Genomic DNA, 25,683 nt, shown 5'->3' on the forward strand with positions numbered 1-25,683 from the left:
TTTTTTTTGAGACGGAGTCTCGCTCTGTCACCCAGGCTGGAGTGCAGTGGCCGGATCTCAGCTCACTGCAAGCTCCGCCTCCCGGGTTCCCGCCATTCTCCTGCCTCAGCCTCCCGAGTAGCTGGGACTATAGGCGCCCGCCACCTCGCCCGGCTAAGTTTTTTTTTTTTGTATTTTTAGTAGAGACGGGGTTTCACTGTGTTAACCAGGATGGTCTCGATCTCCTGACCTCGTGATCCGCCCGTCTCGGCCTCCCAAAGTGCTGGGATTACAGGCTTGAGCCACCGCGCCCGGCCCCATTTTTAGATTATAAAAATAGCTGGAAGTATACACAACAAGAAGGGCGTAATGTGATCCAATTTGTGTTTTAGAACAAGAATTCAGCCAACTTTGTTGTGAATGGATTAGAGGCAAGTGAGACCAGTGTTAGAATGAGCAATTAAGACATTATGACAACCATCTGGTCAGGAGATGATGAAAGAAACTGCCAAGAAATGTTTGAAAAAGATAAGAATGATTCAAGCTATCAGATGTTTAACTGCATTACAGTAATTAAAACAACGTTATGCTGTCCAAAACAAAGAGCTATCAATAAATTATATTTAAAAACTAGATCCAAAATTGTATATTGTGTTTTTTCAAGGTAAAACTTAAAAAGCAAAGGATAGATTATTCAACAAATCATTATTCCACTGGCAAGTGGAAAACTATCTGAGAAAAATATAAAGTTAAATTCTTGCACTCCTATACAACAAAATAAATTCCAGATGGATTAAGATTTGCATGTAAAATAAAGAAACTGGAAGAAAATGCAGGAAAAATGTGTGTGATCTTGGGATGATGAAGTCGTTTCTAAATTAACTCCAAAGGCAGCAACTTTAAAAGGAAAACATCACAGACTCAACCACTGCCCAGGTGCTGGGGAAGGGGGAAATGGGGATTTGCTATTCAGTGGGTATAAAGTTCCAGTTATGTAAAATGATTAAGTCCTAGAGATTTGCTGTGCAACATTGTGCCCATAGTTAATAATACTATATTATAGATGTAAACAAATTTTAAAGGGCAAGTCTCATGTTAAATATTCTTACCACAATTAAAAAAGACTCAATCACATGCACAAAAACTTCGAATGTAAAAATATACCCAAAGGAAAAAGTCAAAAAGTGACTAAGAAACTTGGAAAAAAATATTTACATTATAAACAACCTATAGACACGTGGATTACTATCTATACTATATAAAAATTGTGAATAAAATTAACTGGAAAATAAGCATCTCAAAAGAAAAATAAGTAAGGAACATTGGTAGGGCAATTTGCAAAGGAAAAAACTATCCAACCTCACTAGTGACTTAGCAAACACAGAAAAACCACAGTGAAATGCCATTTGCCCCATATCAGATTGGCAACGTTTCTACAAAACAACACTACTTAAGATATGGGAAAATGTGCCCTCTCATGCACTGCTGGTAGGAGAATAAATTGAAGGGGAAAAGAACTTTCTGGAGAGCAGTTCGGCCAAAAAAACAAACCTTTATTAATAACTATACTCTTTAACCTACAAGCTCTGCATCCTAAGGAAATAATCCTGATGTAACTACCAGGAGGTACACAATAATCTTTACAGTAGCAAAAAGTTTTAAATTTTATTGGCTGAATTAATGTTATTTAACCAATAAAAACTATAAAAAATTATCTTGGAGAAAAGTGTTTAAAAGGCATGGATAGATGTTCACACTAGTTTGTTAAACGAGGGGGAAAAAAAATAGACTTCAAAATCATACTATCATATACTAGCCTGAGACAACACCACTACCACCCCATACCACCTACCATAGCTAGACAAGAAATTCTAGGTTGGTTGAGATACTGACTTGAAGTACAAGTCAGTTGCATTGATACAACAAATGATACCAATATCATTAGCAGCAACAGAAGTAACAAAGGAAAAAAACACACAACACTGAAAGCAGCAGGCTGACTCACAGTGATGTGTTAATAAGAGAATTCAGATGGAGAACTAAGTTTCTATAATCTCTTCATTAATCTAATGTAATACCTCTGGTATAGCACAATGGACCTTGGTATGCCTGGTCATACTGGCCTCTTCAACCTAATCCTGCGGCTGCCCCCTGCCAAGCTTTGGCCCAGAAATTAGAGAACACAGGAAAACTACACGCAGTCAGACCTGAAAATGATGAAGGGACAGAAAAAGAGATTTGGTGGGGCTAGAGGCCTCAGCACTGCCCTGGGGGCCTCAGCAAATTCTCCAGGAATGATACAGATTGAAACAAGAAGGAAAACCCTGCCTCAGATGGATAGCCTGATGGCAATGTGGTGATTGTTCTGGTGTCACTTCAGCACAGGAGCACTTGCACACCATACGGTGGCCTCCAGCTCTCTAACATGTGCTGATTCCTAGGAATCAAAGTTTCTATGGAGCAGGGCAAGTGGCATGTTCTCATCCATTGCCAATATAACATTTTCATTTCAAACAGTCCATATGGGGCCTCTGAAAATCTATGACTATCATCATATGGATAAATTTATCAATCAATAAAACCATATCACATGCTTCAGAATAGCATCTCAAGCAACTTACATTTTATTCTGAGATATGTCAGCATAGGGATTACAGCCTATAGTAGTGAAGCATAATTTGCAACGGAAAAAAGCATGTTTCTACTTAGTTTGCCTTTGTAGGTTTATCTTTGCGATTGCTAATTCCTTTGCTTCTCATTCCCTCCCTTCAAAACTACAGACAAGAGATTCATCTTTACTTTACTCTGTGCTGAAAGCAATTGAATATAAAGTAGAAAAGAAGGAATAGCTTTTGAAAAAAAGAAAGAAGCCGGGCGCGGTGGCTCACGCCTGTAATCCCAGCACTTTGGGAAGCCGAGGCGGGCGGATCACAAGGTCAGGAGATCGAGACCACGGTGAAACCCCGTCTCTACTAAACATACAAAAAATTAACCAGGCGCTGTGGCGGGCACCTGTAGTCCCAGCTAGTCTGGACGCTGAGGCAGGAGAATGGCGTGAACCCGGGAGACAGAGCTTGCAGTGAGCCGAGATCGCGCCACTGCACTCCAGCCCGGGGGACAGAGCGAGACTCCGTCTCAAAAAAGAAAAAAAGAAAGAAAACAAACACCCACACAAATGAGTGTGTGTTTAACAAGGGAAGTTATCTCAAAGGTCACAGATCAGCAGAGGAAACGTGCTATTTACCAATGGTGGGGAAGGAAAAATCCCAAAGACACATAAAACTCACTCTAAATATTTGCCACTCTGTTTCATTTAAGACCAGTGTGTATTAGCAGGGGCAAGCTGAGTACACACTGAGGACTTGACAAGGACACCAGGCTACAGGATCCAGTCCCTTCATCAGCAGCGAGAAGTTGCTCTCAACAGTGACTAATTGGTTTCAGCAGAATTACTGTTACTACCCTAGGAGGGTAGCCTCAGAGAGTCTCTATCCTACTAGCCACAGTTCTTTGGGGACATATGTTTTTAAATTTACTTTGTTTATAGTACAGCCTAACTCAATTATTTGGGCTGGGTTTTCTCATGATTTTTCTTATTATCATTTATCTGTAATCTCACTCATAAAATTTGCTTGAATCTATTTTGTTGACATTTATATCTGTTCCAAATAGAAGAAAATAACGAATGATATTTTGTTAAAAGAAAATGCAATTAGTCAATTCTGAAAGTTTTCATTGATGAAAAAGGCATCTTCCCCATACATTAAACCATATGTGACTTTATATTTAGAAATTCAAAAAATAATTACTTAAAAGCAAAATCATCCATTTGCCAGAATAACTCAGAACAAAATGGTACTGTTAAAGACCTGACAGGATTTCTTGGAACAGATGTTATTAGTTCATAAATTTAAGGCAGGCACACAGATGTCTGCCCTGCACATAACAATAAAGCATTTTGCAACAGAAAAACCTTCATTCATATGTTGACCATCAACACTACTCAAAAATCACACCAGCAGGAGGTTTAGACTGTGTTCAGCATTTTTCTTTTTCACACATTCAGACAGACAAAGACATACGCTTTCATTCTGAAGATGCCCATTTGGTTTTCCCCCACGTTTCATCAAAAAACTCATGCCTCACCGAAATTCCTTTTCTGACTTACCTCGAGCATAAAAATCTGGAACAGGAGTGTTGCTTCAGGGAAGCCAGCATCAGAATGGGATGAAGGAAAATGAAATCTCAGTTTCTACCAACAATACAAATCTCTGACATTTGATAGCAGGAAAAAGGGGAGCTAACATCCCATCTAATCTCAGTGCTTTCATAGCAGATATTTTAATGAAAACAATTCAAGCTCCTGACGCAACAGAGGGTAGCCTTTGCATAATGTTTAGTTTCTAATGCCTCCAAAAGGTATCTGATATTTATTTATGATCCAAATATATTAAGCCTGAAATGGAAACACTTCTAGAATTTCCAAAGAGCTTTCATAAAGCTGCCTGAATAATTATTAGCAAACAAGTTAGTAGAAAATATTTTTAAGTTCCACTGTTATTTCTTTGATTATTGTTTGTTCTCCCCACATCTCCCTTCACCCACCCCCTGTGCACACACACACACACACACACACACACACAGAGGATCATGAAAATATATTTTAAAAGAGTTAAACAGAGAAACCATTAATTTGATTGTTAAAATCTCTCTAGAACCTATTTTTAAAGATCACCTGGAACAATCTTAGGAGATATTATAAAATGTCCCAAATTCAGAAACCAGAGATTCAAGTGCAAAGGTCCTATAGGATGGCCAGCAAGAAGGCTTCATTTGGTGTTCTGAAAGAAACAAGTTCCTCCTAAATGGAATTGAAAAGTAAGAAACCATTATTCTCTCTCTTCATAATAAAAGAAATTAAAGTGAAATCCTGTTTAACTGGAATCTAAATAATCAGAAGTTCACATACTATAATTTTATTGTCATTTTTATGAGAAAGAGACAAACCAGCTGATTGAGAGACTTAATCTTTTTTAAAAAATCTGTTAAGATATGATTGGTGGGAATTCAACCCCATATTTAGCTCATATATATCAAAAGACTTCTAAACCTGTGATTGATATTCATGATGATGTTAGTATTAAGTACATTTCACTACCTTCTAGGTATTCAAAAGGTGGTTTTGCCCCAATTTGACATAAATGCTAACCCATGTTAATCACTATATAATTATTTAATTAACTTATCCCCAGCCTAGTTTGGACAAACTGAATTCACAACAAACTGAAAAATGGGGGTTAGTTGTTTTACTTGGAGAAGTTAGGGATAAAAGGATTGAGTGAGCCATTTAAGAAGATAATTTTAATATGCAGCATTTCTTCGTGGAATAATTAAATGAGAACAAAAGGTTAGGGACTGAAAAACTTATATCTGCAATTTACTTTATATCAAAATAAATTTGGGAAAATCACTTAACCTCAATTTTACCAAAACTAAATTAGGGGCACTATTCTTTTATCTCCCACAATACTTGAGTATGACATAAATACAAGTTTCATGGATCTGGCCAAGTTGAACTGGATAAAGATAATTGGCCATAGGCATGGTGATATCTATCTTCACCTGCAGAAAACAGGATGAACCAATGATTTGACTACAAATATATAAATGCTGTCTTTATGTCTTTATGTGGGTATATTAGAAGAAGATGCTTCCCCACCTTCAACCTGCAGTTCCCTGTGAGGTTACCCAGCCATTACTATTACTATCGCCTACATATAAATGAGGAAGCAGAAGCAAAACTCATAAAAATAATTTGCCCAACATAGAAGACAGGTCAAAAATGGAACTTAGAATCTTCAAAGCATTGAAGATGGTGCTCTGCATTAAGTAAGCACTTAATGTGGTCTTGGAGCCGACTGATGAACTGATACCCCACAGTTCTAGAGATCACTAGGCCTCCTAAGCACCCTATGGTAGACGAAAGTCTTGTCAAAAATCCTAGATGCTCAAATGCGATGAAAATTACATGAGGAATATATTTCTGCTACTGCTTTTGATCACTTTTTAAACTGTTTTTATTGATATATAATAGTTGTACATATTTGGGGGGTACATGATATTTTGATACCTGTCCACAATGTGTAATGATTAAATCAGGAAATTTGGGATATCCATAAGCTCAAACATTTATCTTTTCTTTGTAATGATCATGTCTTTTTGCCCCTGTCTCTTTTTTGGCCTCTTTCCTACTTCTACAATAATACAAGTTTGCTCCAAGTGAGTTCACAGCAAGCAATATATTCATAATAGCAGAGGCCCAAGTTATAATTCTAGTCTTGCCAGCTCTCTCAATAACTACAGGCCTTTGGGACGTCATAGTACATGTCTTCATTTTCCCATTCTTAGAAGGGATTAAAGGTTGAATTTGACCAAAAGGCAACTGATATTAAGGATGTTGGAACCACTCCATATCTCCCAAGGAGGAAAACTTAGAGTTTTAAATGGAGTTGAGAGATTTTTAAAAGTCAAAGAAGAATTCCCTTTTATCCCTACTTCCATGGGACCCTCTGCTATGCTGCTGACTCTCTACAGAGCCAAAAGGGGGAAACTGGACCAGTTACACTATCGGCTCAATAATGTCTTGCAGCACAACTGATAACAGGATCTCTACTGACCAGAATGCCTGGAAGATGTTTTGCCAGGTTTGTTGAAAAGTTATGCTATGTAAAAGTGAAACAGAAAATATTATTATTAACTATGTAATGACAATAATAAAGAACTCTTCTAACTGGACTCTCAGAAGCCCAGGAAAAGTGACCAAACAGTGTTCCTCAATAGCCCAAAAGACACTCCAAACAGTTTTAAGGGAAGGTTCAATTAACAGCAAAAATTCATACTTCTTATTCCTTCTCTTGGAAAGAATTAATAAGCAGTTAAATGAGAAATGATAAGAAGAAAAGCCTCAGGATCTGGACGTCCTATAGGAAAGAACAGACAACCCCTAGAATTTTGCAAATGTCTGAGAAAAAAATAAAAGTTTACTTATCCAAACAACCAAGGACAAAACCCATAATTCTCTTCAACTAATTTAAGTGTCATCTCATTTCTCAATTATTTTCAATGTAATTGATCACATTGAATTACATTTTGAATAACACCGGGAAAAGGTTGAACTGCAGATGCATGTTTTCACTTCATTTTCGATCAAAGAACCAAATTAATCTGCAGGACATTATGAGCACATTACCCAGCAACAGCCCGCCACATGTCTGCCCACTGTCAGAAGGCAATGTATGTCTTACGTTCATTTGCCGATTCCACAAACATTTCACCAACGAAAGGTCCAGGGTAAAGAAGACAATGATATGAACTCTGTCCTCAAGGAGTTTAAAATTTGGTACAAAAGATATGTTTGCAAGCCAAATTACTATAACATGAAGCAAAATGTAATAACTGCCACAAATGAGGATTTAAAAAATTCAAACACCAATGGCATTTCAGAGGCAACAGGTACATTATGGAAGAGGGAACATTTCTTGCCATTTTAAAAATCACTCGAAAAAGTATTCCAGATGATTAAACAGATCTGAGAAAATAAAGCATCACAGCTGAACGAAGAAAAAAGAAAATCAAAAAATTGTTTAAAAGTATTATCTTCATGTTTTCATTCAACTATACACACCCCAAAAAAACATAAAATGCGGTCAGATTTCTTCAGTCAAACTTTGTCCATTCTCTGTGAGAAAGCTAGGTTCAAATGGCTCCACGATCCCGAGATTAAAATGGAAAGTGAGAGAACCTTACCTCATTGTATATGTGCATCGGTCAAATTACCTTTAGGATTAAAAATCATATTTTATTTTTTCAATTAATACTGTAAGCATGCACAGTCAGAAGCCTCTTACCTTTGCTGTTTAATTATCCATCTGATTGCATCTCAGATCAGCTCTTTATAATCCAATTTTGAGAAAATGATACATCTATTTAAAAGCACATATAGCTTGTTTTGTTCAAGTAGAAAGTGACCAAATTCTCCTAGACTGAGAAAAGATTGGCATGTTTGCTTGTGCATATCAGATTATTTAGTTGCAAAACTGGGAATTATTCCACAGATGTGAATGGATTTCTAATTTATGTCACAAAGGAGAGATTACACTTTTAGGATAAGTTATTTACTTACTCATTTTCCTAATTCGATTTCAACACACAGGAGAATTTCAAGTCAGGAAAGCATCGCCAACAATGCTTCACCAGAGACAACCAAAAAGAGATCATAAATGTCTTATTAACTATAACTAATGATAAAAATCAAATCTTTGGGAATATAATTACAGCTGGTCTAGCTTAAAAGTGTTTTACAATTATATTAGCCCAAGTAAATCACAGCATACTAATTTTAAATTGTACATTAAAATAGGTTTGTTGTACATGTTGCCATAAATTTCAAAACAAGAAAAATCAAGAAGGATCAACTTCTTTATTTTTTTTAAACACATTTTCCAACTGTAAGGTCCATAGCTCCTCCTTTTCTCCCTGTTGACAAGCGTGCTTCTCCTGCTTTCTAACTTTAAGTACACTCCTCTCTGCCGTAACTTGTCTGAGCTTGTTTGTCTGTAGTTCTTATTGGCAATTTCTAAGCTATCTTTTCATGATCTTTTGAAGAAACAACGTATAAGTGCACCTGTGTTATTTTATGTTCATACCTCCCCCTTGTTTTCTTTCCTTGGCACCATAGAAGCAGACATACGTAAGTCTGTAACTTATGGTGGCTTATTTATTATTTTTACCTGCATATATTCAGAAACTATTTTTAAGAAAAGGACTGGACTGATAAATTAGAGCTAGGAAGCCTGGTCATTGTGTGGGCTTGGACAGGTGATATTATTCGCTAGACCTATATTCTCAGGTACAAAATGAGGGGGACCCTGCCAGAGGATCAATCTTCAAAACTGCGACAACTCTGAAACCGTATGACTCTCTAGCTCTTTGACTTGCGACTTCACACTTGGATGTCATTTGTTGCTTTAAAATATGGTTGGTTCCACTGTGGAAGACAGTCTGGTGATTCCACAATGATCTAGAACCAGAAATACCATTTGACCCAGCAATCCCATTACTGGGTATATACCCAAAGGATTATAAATCATTCTATTATAAAGACACATGAACGCATATGTTTATTGCGGCCCTACTCACAACAGCAAAGACATGGAATCAACCCAAATGTCCATCAATGATAGACTGGATAAAAAAATGTGGCACATATACACCATGGAATACTATGCAGCCATAAAAAGGAATGAGTTCATGTCCTTTGCAGGGACATGGATAAAGCCAGAAGCCATCATCCTCAGCAAACTAACACAGGAACAGAAAAACAAACACCACATGTTTTCACTCGTAAGTGGGAGCTAAACAATGAGAACCCATGACACAGGGAGGGGAACAATACACACCAGGGCATGTTGGGAGGCAGTGAGGGGAAGGAGAGCATCAATATAAATAGCTAATGCATGCGGGGCTTAATACCTAGGTGATGGGTTGATAGGTGCAGCAAACCACCATGGCACACGTTTACCTATGTAACAAACCTGCACATTCTGCACATGCATTCCAGAACTTAAAGTAAAACAAAATTTAAAAATAAAGATGGTTGGTCCTTCCCCTGGTAGATATAAACACAAATGCAAAGCAGCACAAACATGAGCAGGGAGTGTAAACAAGAAAGAAGTGGTGGGGGAAGAAAGTGAGAGAGAAAGAAGGAAAAATGAGGCAAGAGAGACAAAAACCCAGAGACAAGGCAGGGAAAGGGTGGGGAACAGGGTGAAGAATTTAGAGAAAGAGAAGAGAATTTGGGAAAACAGAAGAGCGTATACAGTAAGAGAGCTAAAGAAGAGGTCTAGTTAATAGTACACTACCAATTATAGGGTAAAAAATTTTTAAATTCTTGCATGCATTTTCTGCATGTCAACAAATACCTACAGGTGTTAGTTTCTCTCCAGAAAAGAAAAAGCAAAATACTTGGATATTGAAGTGCTAATTTTAAATGTCTATAAAAATTTGTGAGGGAACAAAGTTATTTTCTATTAAGAATTTACTAAACAGTAGATGACATTTTAAGCCATCATATGTTATCAATAAAAATTAGCACAAGAGAAATTCTAGCACAGGGCCCAGGATATAGTAGGCAGCAATATGCCTTAGAGAGAGAAGGAAAATGAGAGACTGAGGAAGGCTCTGTTTTAAAATGACATAAATCATCTTCCTGATCTTGAAGACTAATGGAGATGGGGAGAAAGGATAAAATATGCCCATGTAAAATTGCCTAGACTCTGAACAAGCAGCAAGTACAAACCACGGTAAAAAGTTAAATAACCAGAACTCAATTAACTAGAATTCTCAATTTGGTAGAACACATCCACACACCTTTACAGTCCAGTATTCACGGAGACAACTTTACAAAAAATAAAAGATTTCAATGTTTATGAAATAATAACAGCAATTACCACCACACCATTAGCAACTCCCTAGGAATGTCTCTGGAGAACAGTCACATCTAGTACCTACAGCATTAGCGTCCAGAGAACAATAACCACTGTTGTTCAACATGCAGACCAGGAGGCCATGCAAGGACCTCTGTGATCAAGCCTAGTTACTCAAAGTAGTGCATGCACTTCATAGTCAATGTGAGTTGACTGCTCTAGATGGTTTGCCACTGGAGAGTTCGAAATGTCAGCCCATGCCTAAAATTTTTGGAGCCGGGGTCTCCAGCCAGTAGCCCATTCCCTTCTCTTCTCTTTCCCACCTTCAGTTCTTTTCTGCAGTGAGGAGCCTTGCACACACTCCTGAGGACACCTCGGCCCACACAACTAAGATTCATACACAGCCCTACATTCTTTGGTCCTAGGAGTGCTCAACACAAGTGGTACAGTTCACCACTGGGAGATGAGACCCCAGGAGAGACCCATGTAGGCCCTGGAAGTCATCTTGGGATCACTTAGGCAGGAATTGTGGGGTACCAAGTGGTTTAGAAGAGGGAATGGGGTGCTTTGGATTGACAATATCCACATGGCTCTGCAGAATCCTTTCACCATAAGGCATGGCACAGTGGAGGAAGACCAGCAGGGCCCTCTAAAGCAAGTGACATGAGGCAAGAGCCTCTTTCCCCAGGTTTAAGGGTGCTACTGTTAATATGGCATTTCTACCTTAACCTGGGTTCGCCAGGAAATCTAATTAGCCATATCTCATTCCATGCAGCCAGACTGAATAGTATTTGGTTGTGCTATACAGTGAAAATAAACAATGTAAGCACTAAAATTACTATAACTCAGGTGGTCAAATGATTTTGGTTTTAATACCTGGAATCTCTGCCCAGTTAGCACAAGAGGATGAATTTTCTTCAGCAATAAAGCCCTAAACTCCTCATGCTACTACTTAAGAATAAACTAGCATGAAGAGAACCTTTGCTCTCAGTGACCAAACAGAGAGTAAAGTTTTTGTCTCAACTTCTCCCTCCTTACTCTCAGTCTACAAAACATCATGCAAGGTTGACCCAAGGCCAGAAGCCAGATTTAATGGTGAGCCTTCTCTCTTGTTCTCTCTTCTTGTAACACCTCATCCTGACATAACTGAGTTAAGATCCACTTTCCCAAAACAGTGTCCTATACCTCTGTTCCCCACTATCTACCACCTGATTTTTTTTTCATATCTTTTTGGGCTTTAATCTGGTTATGGTCAACTAACTAAGAGAATAAACTACTTACCATATACCAGTGAGCTATTGAGTGTTATCAGTCGAATAGGTCATCTACCCAACTTAATTAACATTGCAAAAATGAGGTCAGAGCAGTGGAGGGACACAAGTTCCTTGGAACACTTCAAATAAATTGTACAGCCTGCTTGACTGAGAGACCACCACATATAGACACAGTACAAGGAATATATAAAAGAGACAAGAGACTTGTCCTAATAGATTTGCAGTACAGCTGAGAGACAGAATCTACATAAAATGGAGAGAGCTTTAATAATATTATAAAATAACATAAGGATACAAATCAGTGAGTTATAAGGCCTTTTTCCCTCCTATTTTCTAATGTACTTCCAAAAGTCTCAGATGCCATAAGCTTTCCCTGAAATTTTGATTAGAGTTAGACGGCTTGGCCTGAATAGTAAAAGAAACAGCTTGGAAGAATTTAGACATATTTCCTTCCTTCTCTGCTTCCTCATGTTTCCTGTCCTTAGAACTTAGGCCTTTTGAAGGATGTTTGGAAGTGTTCCCTGCATGTCCATGTGCTTCTGCTACCTCAGTCTTATTTTTATTACCATAATATATCAGGGCCCTCAAGAGTTATCTTTATTCTTCCTATGTAAGAGTGAATAGTAATTTCATTTCAGTTTTTTCCAGCTGCTCCTTTATATTGTTCTGCCCCATGACTTCAAAAAGATAGGAAACCCTTGAAGTCCTAGAATCCTAGACTTGGGGTCAGAAAGCACACATTCTAATTCTAGTTCTAGTGCTTAGTAGCTGTGAGAAAGTGTTTAACTCTTCTGAGTCTCAATGCCATCTGTAAGATGCGGGCCTGTTTTAGCAAATACCAAATCAAATCCCTTTCTGTGAAAGCAAACAACACAGTGCTGCTTAATAGGCATAGTTGATGTGAGCACTTGTGGCAGATATTCTCTGCTTTGGAATTTATCTGAACAAGATCCGATTCATTTGTTTACTCAGTTAACAAATATTTTCTTGAGCACCTAATGTGTATCAGACTCTCCACTGAGCACTTATCAGAACCACTGGAGCTATGAGCCATCCAGTTGCTACTGGACATTTCTTTTTTCAAACTACCACTTTTCTAGTGTTCTTCCTTTTGGAGAATAGTTAAGAATGTGTGTCATGGCTGGGCACAGTGGCTCACGCCTGTAATCCCAGCACTTTGGGAGGCCAAGGTGGGTGGATCACTTGAGGCCAGGATTTTGAGACCAGCTTGGTCAGCATAGTGAAACCCCGTCTCTACTAAAAGTACAAAAAAATTAGCTGGGCATGGTGTCGCATGCTTGTAGTCCCAGCTACTCAGGAGGCTGAGGCAGGAGAATCACTTGAACCTGGGAGACAGAGGTGGCAGTGAGCCGAGATGGCACCACTGCACTCCAGCTTGGGCAACAAAGTGAGACTTCATCGCAAAAAAAAAAGCAAAAGAAACAAACAAAGAATGTGTGTCATGTTGCTTGCTTAAATTCGATTTGCAGCATTTTGGAATGAAGTGTGTCCCTCTCCTGGCTTCATTATACATCAAAATTCCCACAGTTAAAGTTTTTTCAAGACTCATAAGTCAGCATAGTTGCTAAGAAATTCTCCCTTGGGCTTGATATAAGAGAATTAAAATATATCTGGACTTCATCAAGTGTGGTCTTTCAGTCTGTCATGAGAGGCTGGAGTCGCTAGGGATAAATTAAATGATTAAGAATGAAAGTTTCCAATAGTGTAAGGAGAGATGTGGTTGTGAGCAGCACATCAAGATAATGAGTGGGCACACGCACTGCACACCAGGACCCGTGGATATTTATGCTGCACTCCATAGGTGCACCTCCTCGATATGCCACCTCTGAAAACCAAAAATGTAACAAGCACATATCAGAATAGTCATTCCTGCTCAGTTGAGTTCCTAGTTACAGCCAAATAAAAGAAGACTAGTTTCTTTAAAGCTCAAAAACAAAGAGCACCTTTCCAGGACAAGTAACTAAAGTGGTGTGATTTTGGTGTAAGTTTGTGTGTGTGTGTGTGTGTGTGTGTATGTGTACACATTTAGTTTTATTGTAACAAAGCAACTTGTACTTTTCACATTTAAAACTGAGCATCATCTTTCCTTTACAGTGAAACAAAAAGGAAATTTAAAAATAAGCAGGAACAAAATTACAATAGAGAGCATCAATTCCAAATAGGATCCCACAGGTTCTGCTGATTCTTCCATTGAGTGGCAGGGCTAAAGTCATCATTAGAAGAAAATTTATTTTAAAAGTGTCTTCTTAAACTACAAGGATGTCTGTCAAATATCACAACAAACATGCCAAAGGAGAAGCCGTGTTGTCAAAATGCACACTTAACCCACCCAAACATCTCAAATCCACCCTTTGCTGACCTTCTATAACCCCCCCTTTTTTTTTTTTTTTAGTTTTTTTCTTTTTTTAAACAAGAGAAAATAGACAGATACATGTTGGTAAATGTTAACTGTCCATATTCACATAGAGACACTGTGTACTCTCTAAGCCCAATATACAGAGAAAGGAGGGGAAAAACTAGAATTCTGTGCACTACTACACAGGGGCTTAGCACCCTCCAGCTTCCAGCAGAGCGAAGGCAGCAGGTTTTCTTATTTCCCACAGACCTCGGTGGTGTTGATTCCATACAGTTTTTATTCAGACAGAAAGGGATGAAAATGAATTTCAAACAGAAAGGGGTAGAGACACTTTTCCCATTGTATTCTGCTCAAGGTATTTCCCCCAAAATAAGTTGAGAACCATGGTGTAGAGAAAAGAGACCTCAAGAACAGGGTGACAGAACACAAGAGGAAAAAGAAAAGACTAGAACTTGCTCCCAGGGACTGGAGAATTTTTTTTTGAAAAGGATGGTTGGAATCTATCAGTGTTCTAGTGTTCTTTTCCTTCATCCTTCTCTCCTTCCTCCCCTTCATCATCATCTTCATCTTCTTCACCTTCATCTTTGTCTTCTTCCTCAGTATCTGTTTATCCTTCCTCCTCTTCATCATCATCATCTTCTTCTCCTTCTCCTTCTTCATCATCCATATCAGAAACCAAGTAGTACTCTAATGAGTTGGAACAAATATCATCTTTGGTGACCTCTCCTAACTCATCAGCACCGGCATCAAAATGGTCAGTAAACCAGGTAAAGAAGCTCTCTGGTTCCTCATGCTGCCTCTTCCTGCCGGCTTTGTTCTGCGTTTGACTTGAACGTTTCATCAAATCCTTTCCAGATTCCCACTTGATTTCAGTGGTCTTTGAAGATGGATCACCACTCTCATTCAGATGAAATTCTTTGGAGAGAACTTTATTTTCAAAGTAAGGATTTTCATCAAAATCAAAATCTATTCTGTAACCTGATTTAATATCTTCAAATTCTGTCATTTCAACTCTGGTCAAATAACGCAGTGCCTCCTCCAGCAGTGCAGACGTTTGTGAATGGTTGACAAATGTTGTTAGCCCAAAATTTGGGATTTTGGCGATCAGTTCTGACATCTTCTGAAAAAATGGTTGGCGGAGTTTGTCGTATTTCTGTTCTACTTTCAAAATCTCCTCACTGGCTTGTTCATTAAGTCTGTCTATTTCATTTTGTACTTCATCAACGCATTCAATTGCTTCTTGCTGTTTTTTTCCTCCCTTCTTCAGCAAGCCTGCAGAGGCCGATATCTCCTCTGGTCCCAGAGAGGCATTCTTGGTTTCTTCTTTTGAGGTGGGAGTGGAGACTGGCATTTGGGGGCCATGCTGCTAGGGAAGTCCAAGAACCAGACCATGAGTCTCCTTGCTTATCCAGAAGCAGGCAGAACACTCTGGTATAAGACTTATTGGTTAAAAGTAAGCAATAACACATGGGTACTTGAAGGATCCCTTTACACTATTAATTCTATTCTTAATTAATCTTATAAATGTCCATTCATAATTTTATAAATGCAGAACCATTTATAAAAATGGAAAAGCCATAGCTGTTTGGACCCCCAAGGAAGCTAATCAACCCACCAAGATAGAACAGGAGTTTGTAAACACACCTTTGGCGTAATTGTTTGACAATTTATTACATAATAGTTAGTTCTTTAACAAATGGCTTTTAATTTCCCTGATCTACATTAATATTAGAAAGAGAATGAGTTCTCTCAAAAAATGGGAGAAAATGCAGAAAATAACATTATTTTCAACTTTTTCTCTTCAAACACCCATATTATCCATATGCTTATGATGGGTGAGAGAAAGAAGAAGAAAATCAAGCCTCCCGGGGAATACACAGTTGGGGGGAATCCCTGCCCCAAACATGCATAGGCAGGGCTACCATGTTGCACAATCCCACTCATACTCTTGGTGAAATTTACCTCCAGGACTGTGCGATGCACAATCTGCCTGCTGTGCATGGGGACTCTATCTACAGGCACCCAATAATCCATGAAGAGGAAAGTGCACCTAGCCCAGGGAAATAATATTGTGTTGCCCTACAGATTAGTTCAATCCAAAGGGAGTCAAGGAAAAGAAAGAGAAAGTGTTCACTGACTTCAATAATTATTCAAGATTCAGAAGTACCTGGGAATTATAAAATATTTGATTCTGTAATCACATCAGAGGAAAAACTTTCCATTTGACTGATTCTCCAACAAACCAAACCACAGAGGAAATGGCTGAGCAAACATTTTCCTACCTTCATGCTCACACACATGGTGGAACATACCAGCAAACAAAAAAACGTTCACCAGATCTCAATTGATGAAACACACTGGGAAGAGGTGCCTTCCCTTTGGTTGACTTTAGAAACATTAACTCATATAGTTTAAGTTTTTGTTTCAACCTGCAAAATAGAGTTGTTACCTTAAATATATGACATTTAAAGACAAGGAATTTCTATCAGACCAGATGAAGAATACGCTGGACCTCAGGCTGGTGACCAAGCATTATTCACATGTGAAACGTTCTTAACCCAAAACTTCAGAATGGCTTAGGAAGCTGGCTTTACTGAGATGCTCAAGGATGTGTTAGAAGCAGGATCTCTGAAAATCAGGAGTGAAAAGGACAGGATCACTCTAGGGCCAGGTGTCCCTAATCAGGGGGCTGATGCTTCAGAATGTCCTCTCCTCCCCTCCTCCAGCCATGCCTCTCCACAGAGCCAGCAGTCTGCAGGGCTATGATACACACCCACCTGCAGGAACAACTTCCCTTCTAGACTCTTCTCCAGGTACTTATGAGCCTGGAATTTCCTGCCCCAAGTGGTCCGAAGCCAGCTTCCAGGGCCTGTGTGAGTCTTCACCCTTCCAAAGCAGGTGTGCACACCCCTAGGCCTGAGGGGTGTTCACGGGTAGCTGGTGGAATTGGGTGTGAATAAAGTTAAATGAGCAGGCTGGCTCATCCACACACATTCTTACAAGGATCCTCAGGTTGCACAGAGAAGCCAGGGCAAGAAGAGAAGGAACAGGTTATGGAATAGGGGGGTGTCTTGTCCTGGGTCCTCAAATGTTAGGAGTGAGCCTATAATGGGATATATCATATAATGAAATGAGTACTTCAGTGATCCAAAGAAAAATCTCCTCTCTCTGTTTCCTATCCTCACGGTGACCACATAAACGGATTATCTCAACCAGGACACTGGGCAGCATGAAAGATCTTAACTAGATAGGACACCAGCTCAACAGGTGAGGCCAGGACTGTCTTGCAAACTAGGATATAAAGTCATCCCAGCTCCACCAAACTGTAGAACAGTTTCTTCCCTTATGATGATCCTTCACTACCACTGAGCCCAGAGTTCCATAAATCACTGCCATCCGCTGGCATCCAGCATTTTCCCCTCATTGGGTTCTTTTCCTCATTAGAGAGTGTTTATGTTTAGTGTACCCAAGAAGTAAATAAAACCTCATTTTTATCATATACAACAGGCATATAATAGAAAGCATCATATGTGGTTCCAGCTTCTATCGTTTTCCTACAAGGTTTGCTCAATCTTTTAAGTTTGTAGGTTGACATTCCAAATAAAAGGGGTAGAAAATAAGCAGGAAACCCGTGAAACCAGAGAGCCATCAGAAACCCCTGCAAACTCACCAAAGAAAGTTGGATCTAGGGTTCCCACAGGAGGTAGAAAATCAAAGATAAATAGTATGTGGAATTTTAAAAGAAAACATTGTGGATGGCCTTTTCTGGAGCCCAGCCTGTGCTGAGTCTGTGCATACAGGATTTAATCAGGACTAGTCAGTGCAATCCAGAGGGGCACACCCTAGATGAGGGAGTTTCTAGGAAGGTCTATGGCCACATCCTTGGCGTCTGGTTAATGTGTCTCCCGTGCTGCTTCTTGGCAAATTCCAGTAGCCTGATTTTATCTCATAGCTCTTGCACAATACACATACACATACACACACACACACGCAACTTCTACAGTGCTTCCAGCCAGTGCTGCTGCTCACCATTATTCACACTAGCAGCTCTTAAACATGACCACACATCACAATTATCCTGGGAGCTTCTCTAACATACAGATTCCCAAGCAGCTCCCCACAGAGAGTGAATCGGGAGGTCTCGGGTGAGGCTGGGACCTTTCTACCCTTAGTAAACAAGCAATCCAGATGACTATAAAAGCAAAACATTCTAACCCCTGGAGAAGCTCTGCTAGAGCAGTACAGGCTGAATTCCATCTGACCAGCATGCAGTCATGTCCTCATGCTGTTTTTCTCGGTCTATTCCTACTTTGGGGTCTTCCCAGAAAGAGCTGAAGATGTGCTGCCCAACACCATGGAGACGAGCCCCCACAACAAACAGCTGTCCTTTCCCATCACGGCCAAGCTCCAACCAACTGCCAATTTAGACACGTCCTGAAATGGCTCTCTATTCATTGACTTTCATGAGAAACTACTTGAGCTTTATTAAGAAATAAACTGCACACATGCAGCAAGTTATGAAAATTTTAGAATGGTTCCTCTTTTTTACGGACAGTCTTTGGTTTCTAATCCAACAATAAAATGGTTCCTTCAAATGAAATTTTAATCCATTTCTTTCCTTCTTTCTCTCTCTCCTCCTCGCCATCCCATACACATTCATACAGTGATCTGTGGGCTTTTTGTTAAATTAGTGATTCTCAATGAATAGAGGCCCAAACTTTCCAGAAAAACACATCAATGTCTCCAGGAAGCCATGTAATTTTTCCGTTTGTGAAAATGAACCAAATGTTTTCAAAGGGTAAGAAGCACTGCCAGCCTCATCTCTGATTCATCTAGACTATGGACAGGAGAATATTACAGCAATCAAACAACTTGAATTTCATGTTTTACAAATGGTATAGTGTAATCAGAAATAAGCCAAAATTTATAAGTAACTGGCATAGAAGAATTAATAAAATAAGTAAAATCAGAGAAATGCTATCAGGTAAAAATCCCTCCTTAACAGTAGAGAAGCAGATCATGAGAATCCAGTCATCACTCTGGGATGCTATCATCACAGGCAAAATCAGCTAAGTCAGCTGTTGACAGAGGAGAGGAAGTTAAAAAAAACTCTACTCTGGCACAGTTTTGAAGTTCAGTGATACTCAGCTTGCTAAGGCATTCAGTGAACTGATTGCTGCTTCCCCTGGAAGCAGTCGGTGCCTGTCTCCTGGGTTATTTCCACAGATCTCAGGGATGGGGCCATTATAAGAGAGTCCCTCTGATCTTGGCTGCCAAAAATCTCAACATAGCGTGATAGTGGTGCCTCCTCACCAAGGGAGCAAATCAGTACTAAACATGGTATCCAAATTTCCACTCATCATACTCCTGTGGCATTAGAGGGTATGGAGCTATAAAAGCTAAAGAATAAAAAAGCAAGGCCAGGCCAGGCATGGCGGCTCATGACTGTAATCCCAGTACTTTCGGAGATCAAGGTGAGAGGATGGTGTGAAGCCAGGATTTCAATACCAGCCTAGACAACAAAGTGAGGCCCTATCTCTATAAACTTTTGTTTTGTTTTTTGATTAGCCAGGCATGGTGGCATGTGCCTGCAGTCCCAGCTATTTGGGAGGCTGAGGTGGGAGGACTGCTTGAACTCAGGAGTTCAAGGCTACAGTGAATTATAATCACACCACTGCACTCCATCCTGAGTGACAGCACAACTTCACTTTTAAAATAAATAAATAAATAAATATAATTAAATAAAAATTTAATTTATTAAATGCACCTGCTTTCTTCCTGAAATCATGCCAAGCTGAAGAAATATCTCTTCAATATATCAGTCCTTGGCATACTACTATTTCATTAAACTAACACCTCATTCCTCTTGCTTTATTGTTCTTTTCACTATGCTTTAAATCATTTTCCTAAGGTAGTTTAAGAGTGAGACTAAATGCCCACCTTCGTTAAGTCAAGACTTCCATAAGACATAAGACATAACATATGTATTATTCCACTTGTATAAGCATAAATTTGACATGACATCACTTGAAACAAAGTTTGGAAGGATGCGCATGGTGACATTCCCATCAGTTCATTTAAGATGGTCCAAGATTTCTGTTCCTGTTACTTACCTCTTTTCTACTAGAAACATTTATTATTTATTATTTGTATGCTCGTCAAACTTTTTTAAAAAGGGTGGGAAATATTGAAATTACTTACCAATGGAAGCTATCAATATCTGACATTATAACTACAGATGCTCCCCATCTGGGGTTATGTCCTAATAACCCCATTGTAAGTTGAAATAGCATTAATTCAAAAATGCATTTAATGTACCTATCCCACCAAGCATCATAGCTTAGCCTAGCCTACCTAAACATGCTCCAAACTCACATTAGCCTACAGCTGGGCAAAATCATCTAACACAAAACCTACTTTATAATAAAGTATTGGATATCTCTTGTAATTTTAAATGCTGTACTGAAAGTGAAAAAAAAAAAGAAAAGGAAGAGCAGAATCAACTGCAGAGAACAATGAAGGGACAGAGTAAATTCAACAGGAAGGGAACAGTTTCTACTGAATGCATGTAATTTCACACGATCATAAAAATAGTTGAAAAATTCTAAGTCGAACCATCATGAGTTGGGGACTGACTGCATTTCAAAACTCTAGGAACAAATGGCTAACATTAGACTTCTGACTATATCATTTCTTTTGCTATTGTTATCCATTGTTTGTGTGATCGGTCATTGCCAAAATCCATCCACTAGGTTGAATGGAAATATTTGTCCACATTCTTATTTTAAAACATAGGAATGAGATGGTCATAAATGAGAGGTTACTTACCCTCCTGAAACAGCCACTAATTCCACAAATTGGCTGCTTGTTGTTCAAGACAGAGACCCTCACAGATAAAGTAAATAAGGATTTATCCTATCAATGAATTGAAAGATGCATTCATTTAAAAATTACTTGATATCACAATTGGCATTTCAATTTTATAGTTCTTCTTGCTCTCACTTTTCATGGAGATTGTACAACAGGAGGCAGATACCAAATATGTTCCCTAAGAAAATTTACCTTGGCTCTATTAATCTCTCTCTGACTTCAAGACTATGTTTAAAAATAAATGTCTGACTCAACATTTTACAAATGCATCTTTTTAAACATTAATATTTTTTTCTGTGCACCACAAGAGAGAAATTTTGTATTGGGAATTGAAGTCAGGAACAATTCAATGAGATTGAAATTACCCAAGACAGCCTCCATCTCTTTATCTCCATCACTTGGGAGATTTCTTGATCACACTTTGAAGCCCATTATTAACTAGGATTGTCTCATTTTCAAGATCTGCCAGTCTCAAATTTTTCAACATTTCCTACTCTTTCCCTCCTGTTGAATTTATCCTGTCCCTTCATCATTCTCAGTAGTTGATTTTGTCCTTCCTTTTCTTTGTTCTTCCAGTCTTCTTAAACTGGGATAAAAATTCCCAGCCTACCCCCACCCAGTATAGGCCCTTGTCATGGAAAAATATGGCGTATATATTTTAGGTGTCTATTTACTGAGAAATCAATCACCTACTACTTTATTTTAATTGATGCAGACTGGAATTTTAAATATTTTATTTTATTTTATTTTACTTTCAAGATGGATTTTTGCTTTGCTGCCTAGCCTGGAGTGCAGTGGCATGATCTCTGCTCACTACAACCTCTGCCTCCTGGGTTCAAGTGATTCTCCTGCCTCAGCCTCCCGAGTAGCTGCGATTACAGGCACACACCACTATGCCAGCTAATCTTTGTATTCTTTGTAGAGACAGGGTTTCACCATGTTTGCCAGGCTAGTCTCGAACTCTTTACCTTGTGATCTGCCCGCCTTAGCCTCCCAAAGTGCTGGAATTACAGGCATAAGCTACCACGCCCAGCCCTGGAATTTTAAATATTTTAAAGTTAAAACTTAAGACTTCAGAATTTTCCAACTCTAAGAGGCTACTTGGAGCCTCAGAGATATGCTTTCCTTCTTCTCTGTCATTATGGATATTTCACAGGAAAAGTTTGGAGCATTAACCTAGCTTGTTCAGCCTCCTCTTGCCTTCACAGCCACTGGTCAACCATCTCCAACTGAATTCTCTCTGACCTCTGAGATTTCCTAGTATTCTTAACCTCCCACTAAAAGCCATACTTACACTGGCCCAATCCATTTCTTCTGCCTTAATTCTGGGGTATCACATTTTCTCTATTAGTCCGTTTCCACACTGCTATAAAGAACTACCTGAGACTGGATAATTTATGAAGAAAAGAGGTCTAATTAACTCACAGCTCCCCAGGCTTAACAGGAAGCTTGACTTGGGGGGTCTCAGGAAACTTATGATTGTGACGGAAGGTGAAGGGGAAGCAAGAACATCATGGCATGGCAGAGCAGGAGAGAGAGAAAGGGGATGTGCCACACACTTTTAAATGCTCAGATCTCATGAGAACTCACTCATTATCACAAGAACAGCAAGGGGGAAATCCAACCCCAAGATCCAATCACTTCCCACCAGGCTCCTCCTCTGACACATGGGGATTACAATTTGATGTGAGATTTGGGTGGGAACCCAGAGCCAAACCATATCAGTCACTAAGGAAAGTCCCATGATAATACCTTGTAGAACCAAGCCACTCAACCAGTCCAAATGCTGGTCCTCCCTCACTAGACAGTCCCCTTTTTCATCTCTAACACACATCCTTTCTTTTTTTTTTTTTTTTTTTTTTTTTTTTTTAAGACAAGGTCCTGCTCTGTCACAGGCTAGAGTACAGTGGTATGATTTCTGCTTACTGCAGCCTCTGCCTCCTGGGCTCAAGCAATTCTCCCACCTCAGCCTCCTGAGTACCTAGAACCACAGGTGAGTGCCACCACGCCTGGCTAATTTTTATATTTTTAATAAACATAGGATTTCACCATGTTGCCCAGGATGGTCTTGAACTCCTGAGTTCAAACAACCCACCTGCCTCAGCCTCCCAAAATGCAGGGATTACAGGCGTGAGCCACCACGTCCAGTCTACATCCTAACTTTTCCAGCCCTTTCAGATTCTCAAATATACTTCTAACTTTCTCAACAAACAGCTTCATTGCCCACTTAACAAAAATTGAGGCAAGTTTAGGTGAAATATCTCTATTTCTCCTTCCTTCACATGAAATGTCATAGGTCATCACACAGTCTCTTTCTCGCCTTCAGGTTTTTTTTAAGAGTAAGAGTTACTTTTTAAGTAGCTGGAACTATAAACATGTGACAACATGTCTGGCTAACCTTTTTTACTTTTTTGCAAAGATGGGGATCTTACTATGTTGCCCAGGCTGATCTTGAACTCCTGGACTCAAGCAATCCTCCTACTTCAGCCTCCCAAATTGCTGGGATTACAGGCATGAACTACCCACGGTGCCCAGCCTTCCCTCCAATCTTGAAGCAGTGTCTCTATTCCTTTCTTAGACCAATCCCTCCAGCCATGCTCCTGATTCTATCCCTGCCAGCTCTCTCCATCCTCCCCACCATTTCCTGCATCTTCAAGCCTTTGCCTAAATTTACCACCTGGATGACAAAGACAATTGCCTCTTTTGGAGAGAGATCATTTCTTTACCCTGTTTCTTTTAAAGTTCTCCTTCCTTTTACTGCCAAACTGCTTAAGAGAATAGCACACATTTATAAAATCCATGTCTTTCTTCCCATGCTTCGTGAGCCCCATAAATAAGCATCTGTCCTCAACAAGTCAATGAACCATTCTCACTACAGTCACTAAGAAACCCACTCATCACTATCCCAGGTCTCTGCTCTGAATTTGTCTGCCTCGTTTGCCTAAAGAATGGGCAAGTCCTTCTTAAGCCCTTACATCTCTTCCTTACTTCACTCCACCCCCTCCTGTTCTGTCTCCTGACTCTCTGACTGCTCCTTCCCAGTCTCAGTCACCAGCTCCCCTTCATCTGTATACCCCATAGGCAACATTCTCCAACACTCAGTTTTTTCTTCTACAGCTTCTCTCTCAGTGACTGCATACATCCCATGTCTTCAGTGATCATCTCCATCTAGAGGGCTTTCAACTCCAGAGCCTCCAGCCCTTATCTGTTTTATTGTACTTTGCAGATACTGTGCTTTTTACACTTTGCAGGTTTGTGGCAACCCTGTGTTGAGCAAGTCTATCAGCACCATTTTTCCAACAGTGTGTGATCATTTCATGTCTCTGTCACATTTTGGTAATTCTTACAATATTTAAAAATTTTCATTGTTATTGTATTTAGGGTGATATGTGATCAGTGATCTTGGATGCCAATGTTGTTATTGTTTTGGGACACCACAAACCATGCCCATATAGGACGGCAAACTTAATCAATGAATAATGTGTATTCTCTGAGAGCTTCACTGACTGGCTCTCCCCATAAATCTCTCCTCTCCTCGGGTCTCCTTCTCCCTGAGACACAACAATATTGAAATTAGGCTGGTTAATAACCCTACAATTTCCTTGAAGTGTTCAAGTGAAAAAAAGAGTTTCACATATCTCACTTTAAATCAAAAGCTCGAAATGAATAAGCTTAGTGAGGAGGGCAGGTTAAAAGCCAAGAATGGCGAAAAGCTCCTGTGCACGTTAGCCAAGTTGTGAATGTTAAGAGAAAAGTTCTGAAAGAAATTAAAAGTGCTACTCGAGTGAATACATGAATGACAAGAAAGCAAAACAGCCTTTTTGCTGATATAGAGAAAGTTTGAGTGGTCTGAATAGAAGGTCAAACCAGTGACAACATTTCCTTAAGCCACAGCTGAATCCAGAGCAAGGCCCTAACTCTTCAGTTCTACAAAGGCTGAGAGAGGTAAGAAAGATGCAAAAGTTTGAAGCTAATAGAGATTGGTTAATGAGGTTTACTGAAATAAGCTGTTTCCATAACAGAACAGCACAAGGTGAAGCAGTAAATGGTGATGAAGAAGTTGCAGCAGGTGAATTGGATAATCTAGCTAAGATAACAAATGAAGGTAGCTACGCTAAACCACAGATTTTCAATGAAGGTAGGTACACTAAACAACAGATCTTCAATCTAGACAAAACAGTCTTATATTGGAAGATGCCACCTAGGACTTGCACTGCTAAAGAGAAGTCAATTCCTAGTTTCAAAGCCTCAAAAGACAGGCTAACTCTCCTGATAAGGGCGACTATAGGTGGTAGCTTTAAATTGAAGCCAATTCTCATTTATCGTTTCAAAAATCCTTGAGCCCTTAAGAATTATGCTATATCGACTCTGCCTGTGCTCCATAAATAGAACCACAAAGACTAGATGAGAGCACATCTGTTTACATTATGGTTTACTGAATTTTTTAATCCCTCTGTTGAGATCTACTGCTCAAAAAAAACAACAAAAAAAGATTCATTTCAAAATATTACTGCTCATTGACAATGTACCTAGTCACCCAAGAGATCTGATGAAGAAGTACAAGGAGATTAATATTGTTTTCATGCCTTTAACATAATATTCATTCTGTAGTTCACAGATCAAGGAGTAATTTCGACTTTCAAGTCTTATTATTTAAGAAATATATTTTGTAAGGCTGTAGCTGCCATAAATAATGATT

General features: G+C 39.2%; 1 protein-coding gene and 1 pseudogene across 4 annotated transcripts in view; both read right to left on the reverse strand.

Moving 5' to 3' along the window:
* Nucleotides 1–25,683, reverse strand: part of PDE4D (phosphodiesterase 4D) — a 1,562,006-nt gene that overhangs the window by 1,508,484 nt on the left and 27,839 nt on the right. The window lies entirely within an intron of this gene.
* Nucleotides 14,722–15,465, reverse strand: LOC112625802 (annotated as a pseudogene).

This window comes from Theropithecus gelada, chromosome 6 (assembly GCF_003255815.1).
Source record: "Theropithecus gelada isolate Dixy chromosome 6, Tgel_1.0, whole genome shotgun sequence".
In the NCBI taxonomy this organism is placed as follows: domain Eukaryota; kingdom Metazoa; phylum Chordata; class Mammalia; order Primates; family Cercopithecidae; genus Theropithecus; species Theropithecus gelada.